Genomic DNA, 11372 nt, shown 5'->3' on the forward strand with positions numbered 1-11372 from the left:
GGTTTTGTGATCATTGTCTCTTCTGATCTAATTTCACTACTGCAACCAATGTACTTATTTTTAGAAAACCAAACTTTCAGTTCATATATATTATATTGCTGTGGTTATTTAGCAGCAGTGGTTGATGAAGATGAGTGGCATTAATTTTTGTTTTTGTATTATTGGTGTTTTATCCACGTCATGTTGTGAGAAATAACAGTATTGTCTTTCAGTAGAGCAGTTTATAGGACTTCAATGTGTTTCTATCAGCAAACACTCAGAATAAATTGAGATGATCTGCTAATGATCTGAATGTCTTGTTGAATGAGTGTTGATAGTCTGAGGATCATCAATATTAACAGAGAAACTGCTGAAAACACTCTTTATTTAATGTCAATGGTTCCTGTTTTCACCTCATTTATTATGCTGATGTCTTCAGATCTGCTGTAAATTGACACTTAAAGCTCATTTCATTGCTGTCAACAGACTGAGGGGATTTGTGGACCTCAAATATGAACAATTATTTTTGTCTTTGTGCTTTTAACTGTTTTTCTTACAGTTCTTTACTACTTTTCTAGACATCTGTCAATATTTTAATAGAGAAACAGAATAAAGTTCTGAATTAGCATCAGTTGCTTTATGATAGACCGATATAAATTCTTAATGCAATTAGTTTATGGGTGAAATACAAAAAGGGGTTAATATAGCACAAAAAAATAATTATTCAATAAAAAAAGACAGAAAGAAAAAGAAATAAAACTATTTAGAATGAGAATATCTTGATGACAAATTCAAACACTGTATTGAAGGATCACAGTGAAGCCCAAAATACTCTTTGTCATTTTAAATCTTTATACTTTATACCACTTTCATTCAAACCACTAGCTTTCGCCAATTTGTCAGCAAGAAGTTTTTAATCATTTAAAATATAATTAAATTTAGTATGATCTCTAATTCTTTTATATATTTGTATTAAATACAGGTCAAAATTCCTTTTTGCATTAAATATATCCATTACATTAAATGATAATGGGACATCAAAAAAATTTGTTTTCACAAAAGTAATTTAAAACATTAAACAGACACATTTAATTTAGTGAATTTTCTACGTAAAATCACTTTTGTCCATTTCATTTGATGCAGACACTACAGTTTAATATCTGGACTTTAATCCTATAAAAACAAACACAGTAACTGATTTTTTTATTTTATTTGGGCAGATCAGCTCCTCCAAGCAATCTGTAGTTAAGTCAACAAAGCCCCGCCCACTGCAATTCACTTAATGAAGATCCTCCCACTGCCGACACATCACCAGTCAAGCTCCTCCCACCAATATTACATCATCAGTAAAGCTCCTCCCACAGCAGTCACATCATCAGTTAAGCTCCTCCCACTGCAGTTCATCAATAAATGCTGGAATATTCCCATCAGACGAGCACTGAAGCATCAGGAAGAGCTGAAAACTGCAAAGAACACGAGTGATCCAGAACCCTGCAGAATGAAACACACTGAAGATACTGAAGAACAAAGAGGTTGGTGTTTATTCTTCATTCGTTCATGATGCTGAACAACATTCATGTTAGAAAGATTCAAGCACTTCTGCACATTTAGAGAAACAGTAAAACTATGAAATTAAACAATGTTCTTTTCTAACAGAAGCTCAGTAAAGGGAAGTGTGAGAAACTTTCATATTGATTGTCAACATCAGATCAAACAAAATATTTACATATTTTACATTTATTTCATTTGGTTCACAATTTGCAGGAGTGTTACCAGAATTTAGCCATTTTCAATATAGTTTACAACATTGTTCAACTTTCCAGAATGGCTGACAGAGTTGTGAGTGTAACTTGAGCTAAATCTCTTCTTACAGTAACTTTGGTAACAGGGTTGATGAATGCATTCATTCATTTGAGTAAAAACTGAGACAATGGATTGAGATTATTTTCTTGTTCATCATGCTGTAGAAAAGAGCCCAGATGATGTCACTTCCTGGGTGTTTTTGAAAAGAGGAAAATAATGTCAGAAGTAACAGGGTTGAGTGAATCATGTAGGACACTGATAAAAACACATTTAAAGATGCAGTCAGTCTAGACTTTGAGCATGTGAACTTTCTACAGACACTGAAATGATCCTGATATGATGTCACACTCCGTGAATCTCTTTTAAAAACATAAATAAATAATAATCACTCCAAACTTTTAAAATATTCAATCTACTCCACTTCACTGCAAACTTCACTCGATCTTGTGTTTCTGGTGTCCCACATTTACATGCGTATGAATGGAAGGAGAAGTCTACTGTGAACGGCCCTTAATAATTACACAGTTTTTGGGAAAATAAATTAAATGTCAACTTAAAGGGTCATGAAACCCCCCTCTTTCAGCTCAAGTCTAGCTAACAATCTTTTTGAAAAATGCAACTTAAATGGGCGTGGTGGCTGTGAGAAGAGGGGAGGGGAGTGGGTGTGGTACGGCAGGGGAGAGGAGAGGAGAGGGGAGGAGGGAAACTCTCATCGCCAGTAGCCCATGCATATCGACTGTCACTAAAAATCAGTGGTAAAACGTGAGGAAATACTACAATTTTTTTAAAAACTGGAAGAGTTAAAATCTAATAAAATGCACTGACACTTTATTTTTGTCTTTTCAAGAGTTACTGAATGCCCTGCTACATATATCCTACAGTAATCGTAATTCTATTTAAAACATATTAATGTACATGTGTAATTACAGTCATTATAAAATATGTAGTTGTTTATATACACACTATACATGCATATATTTGAAAAAAAAATAACGCTTAAAAAAAACCTTGCGTACATAGCCTAGATCAACGCTCGGTCTGGCACGCCATCTCGCAACACAGTTTAGGCTGACAATACAAACATATTAATTTCCAAAGACATATTTCCCAAACATATTTAAATATATTACATATTTAATTACACGAATTAAGCATACAATTGAGGTATTATCGAAATATCAAATATTTTAATAACGAGTGCTTATTTAACAAAAGGCAAGTAAAACGATCAGGTTTAAATTTTAGACACACATACCTCTGAAAGGATAGAAAAGTCCTCGGGACTTGGCACCGCATCAATCGCAAGACGCAACTTGCATTGGTAGTCAACAAGGCCAAAGTCCACCATTCTCCAATTCTCGAAGCTCTCTCTCGAAAAATGTTTGCTGCACACATATAATCTAGATGTGTCCGTGGTTGATGGCCAACCAACCGCCCGCAGCCAGAGTCTAGCCCTGGCAGCATCGCGGGGAAACATATGCAACCCATTCGAACTTTTGCACCACGAAAACAAACACTTGTGTCCCATGATTGCCTCACTCATCTACTGCGCGATATCACAGCTTGCTTGACATGTCTGTCGTTGGAAAGATCCACGTGGTGTCATGAATAATTAAGAGAGTGTCTTCTCATTGGATAAAAAACTCAGTATCGTTAATAATTATGAAACACCGATGAGTCATCAAAGTACTATCGTGCTCTGCCACGTCACAGCCTGTGACGTGGACAGGATGAAGATTTTAAACCCGGAAAACGAAAATAGCATATAAAAACTAAAATTTAACCATTTCCCCCCTACTATTAAATCTAACAGATGCTAACATTGTCTTCAATGGTGTTCAACACACATACCTCTGTTAAAATCTCAGAAATTTTGGTTTAGGGTTTCATGACCCTTTAAGGAAGTCTTGTAGTTTCTTGAGCCAGATTACGATGTTCCCTCATGGAAAACCATCACGGCGAGAATAGAGCTTCAACATGACAGCATGGTTTCCAAACTCAAAACTACTTTAGCGACAGTAGACTTCGTAGCCATTACATCTGACAGTTGGACAGCATTAACCACAGAGTCCTATGTCACTATAACATGCCATTTTATTGCTGATGGCAAGGTGAACAGTTATGTTCTGCAGACCAGAGCGTTTGAAGAGCGACACTTGGCTGCCAACCTGGCAGATCATTTGGTGACATCTGTAGAGCAATGGGGCCTGGATGGCAAAGTGGTCACGTGCGTGCGTGCATGATAACGCTAGCAATATGATAGCTGCAAACAGAGACGCAAACTGGGAATCTGTACCTTGTTTTGCGCACACACTTCAGTTGGCTATCGATGATGGATTTAAAGCTGCAAGCATAAATAGGCTCATTGGCAAATGTAGTAGACTTGTAGGACATTTCCACCATAGCACCATGGCCTCAAATACACTCAAGCAGAAACAAAGGCAGTTGGAATTGCCTCTGCACAAGCTTGTGCAACACTGCAAAACGCGATGGAATTCGGTTGCTGATATGCTTGCACGTTTACATGAACAGCACTGGGCCATCACTGCTGTGCTCTCTGACAGGACCGTAACCAAACTGGCGGATGCTAAAACTCTGGAGTTAATTGATGATCATTGGCAGACAATTGAGGAGATGTTACCTGTCCTCCAGTCTCTGAAAACAGCAAGTGAAGCACTGGGTGGCGAAAACTACGTGTCTCTGTCCACGGTGTATCCACTTTTGCCTTCTATGCAGGTTTGTATAGTTCAAACGTATGAATGAATGTAGGCTATTGTTTAGTTCAGGTTAATTTGATGTTGACCTGATCATGTTGACATGCTTGTTTTCCTCAACAAGAATATGTAAAACAATATAGACAAGATATGCCGACAGCTGTTTAAAGCTATGCATATTGTATGTTCTGTACAATAATTACGTCAGCCTGCTTATGGCATTTTTTTTTTGTTCGCTCTGCCTTTAAATGCTTTTTTCCCTTTCTACTTTTTTGTTTGAGCACATTGTTTAATGTTTTCTGCTACAAAACATAGGATGTAGCCTATAGGTTTGTTGTGTGTAGCCTATATACCCCGCTACGTTTGTTCAGAAATGATGAAAAATGCCTTTACTGAAAAATAACGCCTGTCTCATTAAACTTCATTTACATAAACGAATATTCGAATATTCGTTTTTTTATGAGCTCAAATATTTGAATTTAATATTTGAGGAAAATGCCCATCCCTAAATACTAGCAATTAGTAGACTGTTTTCACTCACCACCATGAGTCTGTATAGCCTAGTAAAAATTCACGTGATGTGATTAATGGTTACTTTTTGAATACGGATACGGAGAGGGCTTTTGATATCTACATTTACATAGTTTTTACAAAAAAAATGTTCGCTTATGTACATTATTTAGATGATGGGGTTAAAGATGTTGTTAATGTTAAAGACATTAAACACTTTGCCTCGAAAAATACGGAAGATTTCTCAACTCACACTTACTGGATCCTGCGGAAGGGACACTTCCTAAAGGGAAAAATTTTGTTGATGAAAGGCAAGTATCTTTTCATTTACAACACTAAACCTAAAGGCTTACAGATCTGAGAACGTTTTAGTGACACATGAAATGTCTGTCGTTCTATCTATCTGTCTATCTATCTATCTATCTATCTGTCTGTTCTATCTATCTGTCTGTTCTATCTATCTATCTATCTATCAAGTAGAACTACATATAGAGTAAAAATGGATGTTACCTTTAGTGTAATCCTAGACTGAACATAAACAATTACTTGGTAAGACAACTATTCTCATTACTTTTCCAGAAACGTGTGAGGAAATTGAAAATGTGCTGGCAACTTGGAAAAGGATTCAAGTGCCAAAGCTGCTTGATAAAGTCCACCAGAGAACAAAACTTCAAAAAGGAAGGAAGCTAAGGATAATGCTGTAAGTAACATGAAAAGACTGCAAGATGAACTTCATTAACTGAAAAAATTCTCAGTCGCTTTGGTGCATTTCTCACATCACTATTTACATTTGCACAACAGTTAATGCAGTTCTCAAAACAATTAGTACAAATGGCAAAACCTAGTTGATAACCTGCAAAAGTGTGTCACCTGCTCAAAATGGATAGGTCATTCCTCAAAAGCAAGCATTCATGTCAATGAAAGTGTCAAAGTCATCAAGATGAAAAGTCCTGACACCATTGTTTATGAACAAGATAGTCAAATGGCTTTGTCGTGTTTGCATTATAACAGATTACTCTGTCAATGTTTTCCAGTGCAAAAAAAGTCAGATCTTGGTGGCACTACCTGAAAATGCTCAAGACAGCACTATATGCACTATTTGCACAGCCATTTGAAAAATACAGTAAAGTTACACATTACTGTATTTAGTGAGGTAACTGAGGTCCCACTGCAAGCTTCATGTATGACACAATGACAGTAGTACAGTGCAGATTGTTTAGTGCTGAATTATTGTCCATTTATACACACCTGTTCTCCTTTGAATGTTTGAATAATTGAAATTACAGTGGTTCTCCCAACATTTGGCTGCACCCTTCAACCAGCCTCAGCCATTGTGAGGCCATGATTGATAACATGATCCACAATTGTAGCCCTGATTTCATCAGGGATCTGCCTATGTACTTGGCCTCTTCTTTCTCTTCCCCTGTTTTGTCCGCTTCCCCTTCCTCCCGGCACCCTCACCCCTCTTCCACGAGGCAGACCTTCCATTTTTGTGTCACAGTATTGTAGAAATGGTACGCACTATGTCCTGCTTGGTTCATATATGCTTGTAAAGTGGGGGTTTATGGGATTCAGCTCTGACAGTGATTGTAGACAAGTGGCTTATCATTGGTTGCAATTAATGCTTCACACATCCCTTCTCATCAGTGAAAGTTGAGATTCTCCTGAGAGAAATTGTTCAATTTAGAAGACATTTTCAGGAAAAAAAAAGTTTTAAAAAAATGTGTAAAATTTGCTTGACAGATTTTGACAACTAGTTCAACATTTTTGTATGTAATGACTCAAGCAATGAAATGAGGAGTATTAGTTTTATATGGAATGACTATTCAGCATTCACAAGTATAGTTCATTTTGACTGACATGACATAAGCAAATGATAATGTTATAAAACAGCAGAGAGTTGTATGAAAGCAATTGATGCATGTCCAAATGCAGTTGCAGTTTGTTCGAAGGAATGAGAAACTGCTACAATAATGTGCACAAATGACTAAATGTTGTGGAGGTTGAACTAACTGTTGTGCAAATGTAAATAGTGATGTGAGAAATGCACCAAAGCAACTGAGAAAAACTGTAAAGGGGCTCTATGTAGGAATGACACCCAGTGGTACTGCAGTCCAAATTCAAAATATTGTTTGCCCCGCCCCCTCGTTCAAAGACACAGGCGGCCAAGGACACGTAACATGAGGGAGCGCAATTGACAATGAAAGCTGAGGAGAATTACACACTGTAAGCTGATTTATCTGTTTTAATATGCTGTCGTTCATAGAGATATTTAGATGGATGCAGAGGCTTTTTAGGTCAGGTAGAACGTGCTATTCTCTAACCCAGTTTGTTTGCTGGTTTCCATGGCTGCAATGCACAGTGTTTTCCACCAACTGGCAACCTGTGATGTCGAAATACAGACATTCCGACACGGTATGCACATTTCAATGTAGAATATCGGGCTGTAGCATTGTTTTCTGAGAAACAAGTAGGTGAACTTAGCATGTTCCCTCAATATCTGCAAACATATTGGGCTATTTTTGTGCTTCCTTAAAGTAAAAATCTTACATATAGCCCCTTTAATCATTGTTTGCGACATGTAATCCAACATACAATTTAGCAAATCTAACTTAATGTTATGCAATCCTGGCTATTTTTATCAGTTATCAGAAATAATGTGCGATTTGTCATATGGACAACTCAAAATATTATTGTGTTTATTACATCACAGAAAATGAAGTTGGAGCTCACATGGGATGATAGTGCCATTTTGATCGTCAGTCAAAGGGTGAAGCACGAGACCATGACAAACGTCTCGGGTTACGATTGTAACCCTGGTTCCCTGAAAAGGGAACGAGATGCTGCATCAAACACATTGGGATCACCTCTGCATGATTATGTCTTGAAGCACTTGTGAAATCAAACCAATAGGGTGACGGGACGTCAGAGCGGGTGACGTCACAGACCAGGAAACTATAAAGCACTCCTGAGAACAAAGAACGCCAGCTTCTGATTTGGCTGAAGCAAGACACTCACAGACGTGCAAGGAGTATGGCTAAGTGATGCAGCGTCTTGTCCCTATTCAGGTAACCGGGGTTGCAATCATAACCCGAGACATTCCCTTTCATGGGAACATCGACGTTGCGTCGAACGCATTGGGAACCCTATCCCAACTATGCCATAGTACCAAGTGTCTTTCCACACTCTTGACAGAGCACCGAGGACCCCAGAGTTGAGCTCAAATCAAAGTTATAAAACCTAATGAAGGTATGCTGAGAGGACCACCCAGCCGCATCACATATCTCATGGAGGGGACCCCCAAGATTAAAGCCTTTGCTTTTAGCCATTCCCCTAGTAGAGTAAGCCCAGACAGCCAAGGGTGAAGGCTGTCCGGAAGACTCATAAGCAAGAGAGATGGTCTCAACCACAAACTTGCTCATTCTCCTGATCTGGATTAGTAAAAGGAGGACAAAAGGCCTGCAGTACAATCGGTCCTGGGACGTTGGTGGGGACCTTAGGTATATAACTAGGTCTAGGATGCAGGAAAGCCCTGACCATACCAGGCGCAAATTCCAAAGGGAGCAACCTAAAGTGCTTGAAGATCTCCAATTCTTTTGAGAGATGAAATTACCAACAGGAAGATTTTTAAGAGTGAGGAATCTCTCAGACACCTCCTCTAATGGTTCAAATGGAGCCTCAGCTACCCCTTCCAACACAATAGCAAAGTCCCAGTCCAGAGTTCTTGTACGCACACAAGGCCTCAGCCTCTGGGAACCAGAGAGAAAGCCTATAAATAGGAGGTTTCTTCCCACAGAAGAGTCCCCCACAGGAGCATGATAAGCAGAAACAGCCGCTAGATAAACCATCCAAGATTTATTCTTGGACAAATTGCAGCACAAGACTGATAGAGGAGTGGAACAGGTCCAGCTAACGTTGTCTACGGCAAGTAGAAAACAACTTCCATTTATATGCATATAGCTTTCTTGTGGAGGGAGCTCTGGAGTGGAGTATGGTCTCGACAACCTCAGTTGGGAGACCGGATTCTATGAGCCTAGCCCCCTCAGGGGCCAGGCCCACAGTTTCCACAACTCCAGGCGGGGGTGAATTATCATGCCGCCCACTTGAGACAGAAGGTCCTGTCTGATAGGGATCTCCATGGGGAGCTGTCTAGAAGAGACACTAAGTCTGCAAAATCAAACTCGGGTTGACCAGAATGGCCAGAACAGTATGAGATGGACCCTGTCCCGGCGAACCCTCTCCAGAACTCCTGTCATTAGCATTATGCAACAACAAGGAGCCCCCAACACAGGTCCCTGGGACAGGGACCAAGGCTTCTTCCACATGACTAAGGCACAAAGGCATTGCCGCGTGACCTTAATCATGCGAAAAGGATTTCCTCTTCGGGAGAAAACGCCTTGGTCCTTAGACACCACTGTAAGGGTCTCATGTGCAGCAGGCCAAAAGGTTTCACGTTGGATGCAGCTGCCATCAGACCCAAATGTCTCTGAAACTGTTTTACAGTGAGTGACTGGCCTAATTTCACCCCATTCATGGCTGAGAGAATGGAATTCACCCGAGCAAGAGACAGACGTGCCTGCATCGTGGTGGAATCCCAGACTACCCCTAAGTAGATGGTAGTTTGAGCTGGAAGAAGCACACTTTTCTTGGCATTGAGTCTTAGCACTAACCTTCTCCTGAGGGACATAACAGGTATTTTTAATTAACTTGGCATTTTTTGCCATTTCCAGACATTGTACTTTAATGAACTCCTCTTAGAGCTTTAATCAGATCAAAACCAAACATGCGAGACACGTTAAATCATGCAACACCTGGCTAAATGCTAATGTATGCGATTAACGCCACCAAAAAGGAAGTTGTTGTAACTCAGGCATACAATGTCCGATCTGCACCAAACTAAACGTATTTGATAATATTTCTAGCCTTAATACATCTATATCACAATATTCGGTTACAGTCAAAGCGCCACCTGTTGGCAGCAGAAAGTGTGCCACTTTGAAATGACTTTGCCATAATTCTCCTGTATTTACTTGCTTATATGCTGTTTTGGATTTTGTTGTTGATATTGCTATTTACCTGTTTCAGTGTTTTTATTGGCTTGCTTTTAAGTTAAGGCCATATATGCTTGAATGCTTATGAAATTAAGTAAATGCAATACTGCTTTTGTTTGTTATAAGATAATATGACTAAGCAACAGTTGTGAAAGTTAGGTTTTTGAGTTTGATGATTGTAACCAACCACAAAAGTTAAATAGTTAAATAAGGATGAAGAGAGCATGTTGCAGTCTAAAGCGGAGGTGAGTCAGACGAAGACTTCGGTAAAGAAGAGCAAGAGTGCTAGAAGACGACCGCGTAGGCGACAAAGGAAGGACATCCGGCTTAGTAAGCAAGAGATACAGAGACTGATACACCTACAGCAGGAAGATTGGATCTAGGCATGTGACGGTATCAAATTTTCATGTTGCGATTAATTGATGAAGCTTTTATCACGGTATACGGTATTATCACGATATTAAAATAAGTTGCAAACCCATTTTTGTCATAGTTTAACAGGTTTAAGAATTCTTTTTGTAATAAAACAAAAACAACTCTGACTGAAATTTTCAAACAGATTAAAATGCAAAAGAAGGCTATAAAGAACAACAGATAACACTTTACTCTATTTAATGCATTAACTAAGATTGAGCAATAGCTACATTTGTTACAGAAAGTGTTATTTTTTGTTAATGTTAGTTTAGAAACACAGTTGATCATTGTTAGTTTTATCTTAGGTCCATTAAATAAGTTATTTTGATTTTAGTAACGTTATTAAATAGTAACTAAGAAATTAACATTAATTAATAATAATTAATACTTTATAAGTATTTTTATTGTCAGTTTAGTGATAATGAATTAACATGTTAACTAATGAAGCTGTATGTTTTCAAAGTTTTACTGAACAATAACAAATAATCAGAACATTTCTAATCATTAGGGCATGTTGTAGCCCAGATTAAAATATAAAAATGTTTAGGTTTGAAAATAAATGTCCTTTTAAGTCTTTTTTAAGTATTCAGTTTTTGGTGCTGTGATGAACAACACTGAGATTACAAAAAAATGAATGGCGGTTTGAAGCATTTTAAAAACTTCACTAGGGCAGTTACTTTGTTTGTGCGGTTTCCGTGGTAACCGCTGCACGCTGCTGTTCCATCAGCGCCCTCTGCTGTCAGAGAGTGAACGCGCACTTTCATTCAGCTCGTCTCCTTCACTGGTTCCGCCATGTGCTTCTCGTGCACGTTGGGATTGTTTACATCTGAGCGCGTGTCCTTTTCAGAATACAGCGGTGTTGTGCATTTTATACGATTGATGGGTAAAGTATTCTTAATTG

This window comes from Megalobrama amblycephala, linkage group LG1 (assembly GCF_018812025.1).
Source record: "Megalobrama amblycephala isolate DHTTF-2021 linkage group LG1, ASM1881202v1, whole genome shotgun sequence".
In the NCBI taxonomy this organism is placed as follows: domain Eukaryota; kingdom Metazoa; phylum Chordata; class Actinopteri; order Cypriniformes; family Xenocyprididae; genus Megalobrama; species Megalobrama amblycephala.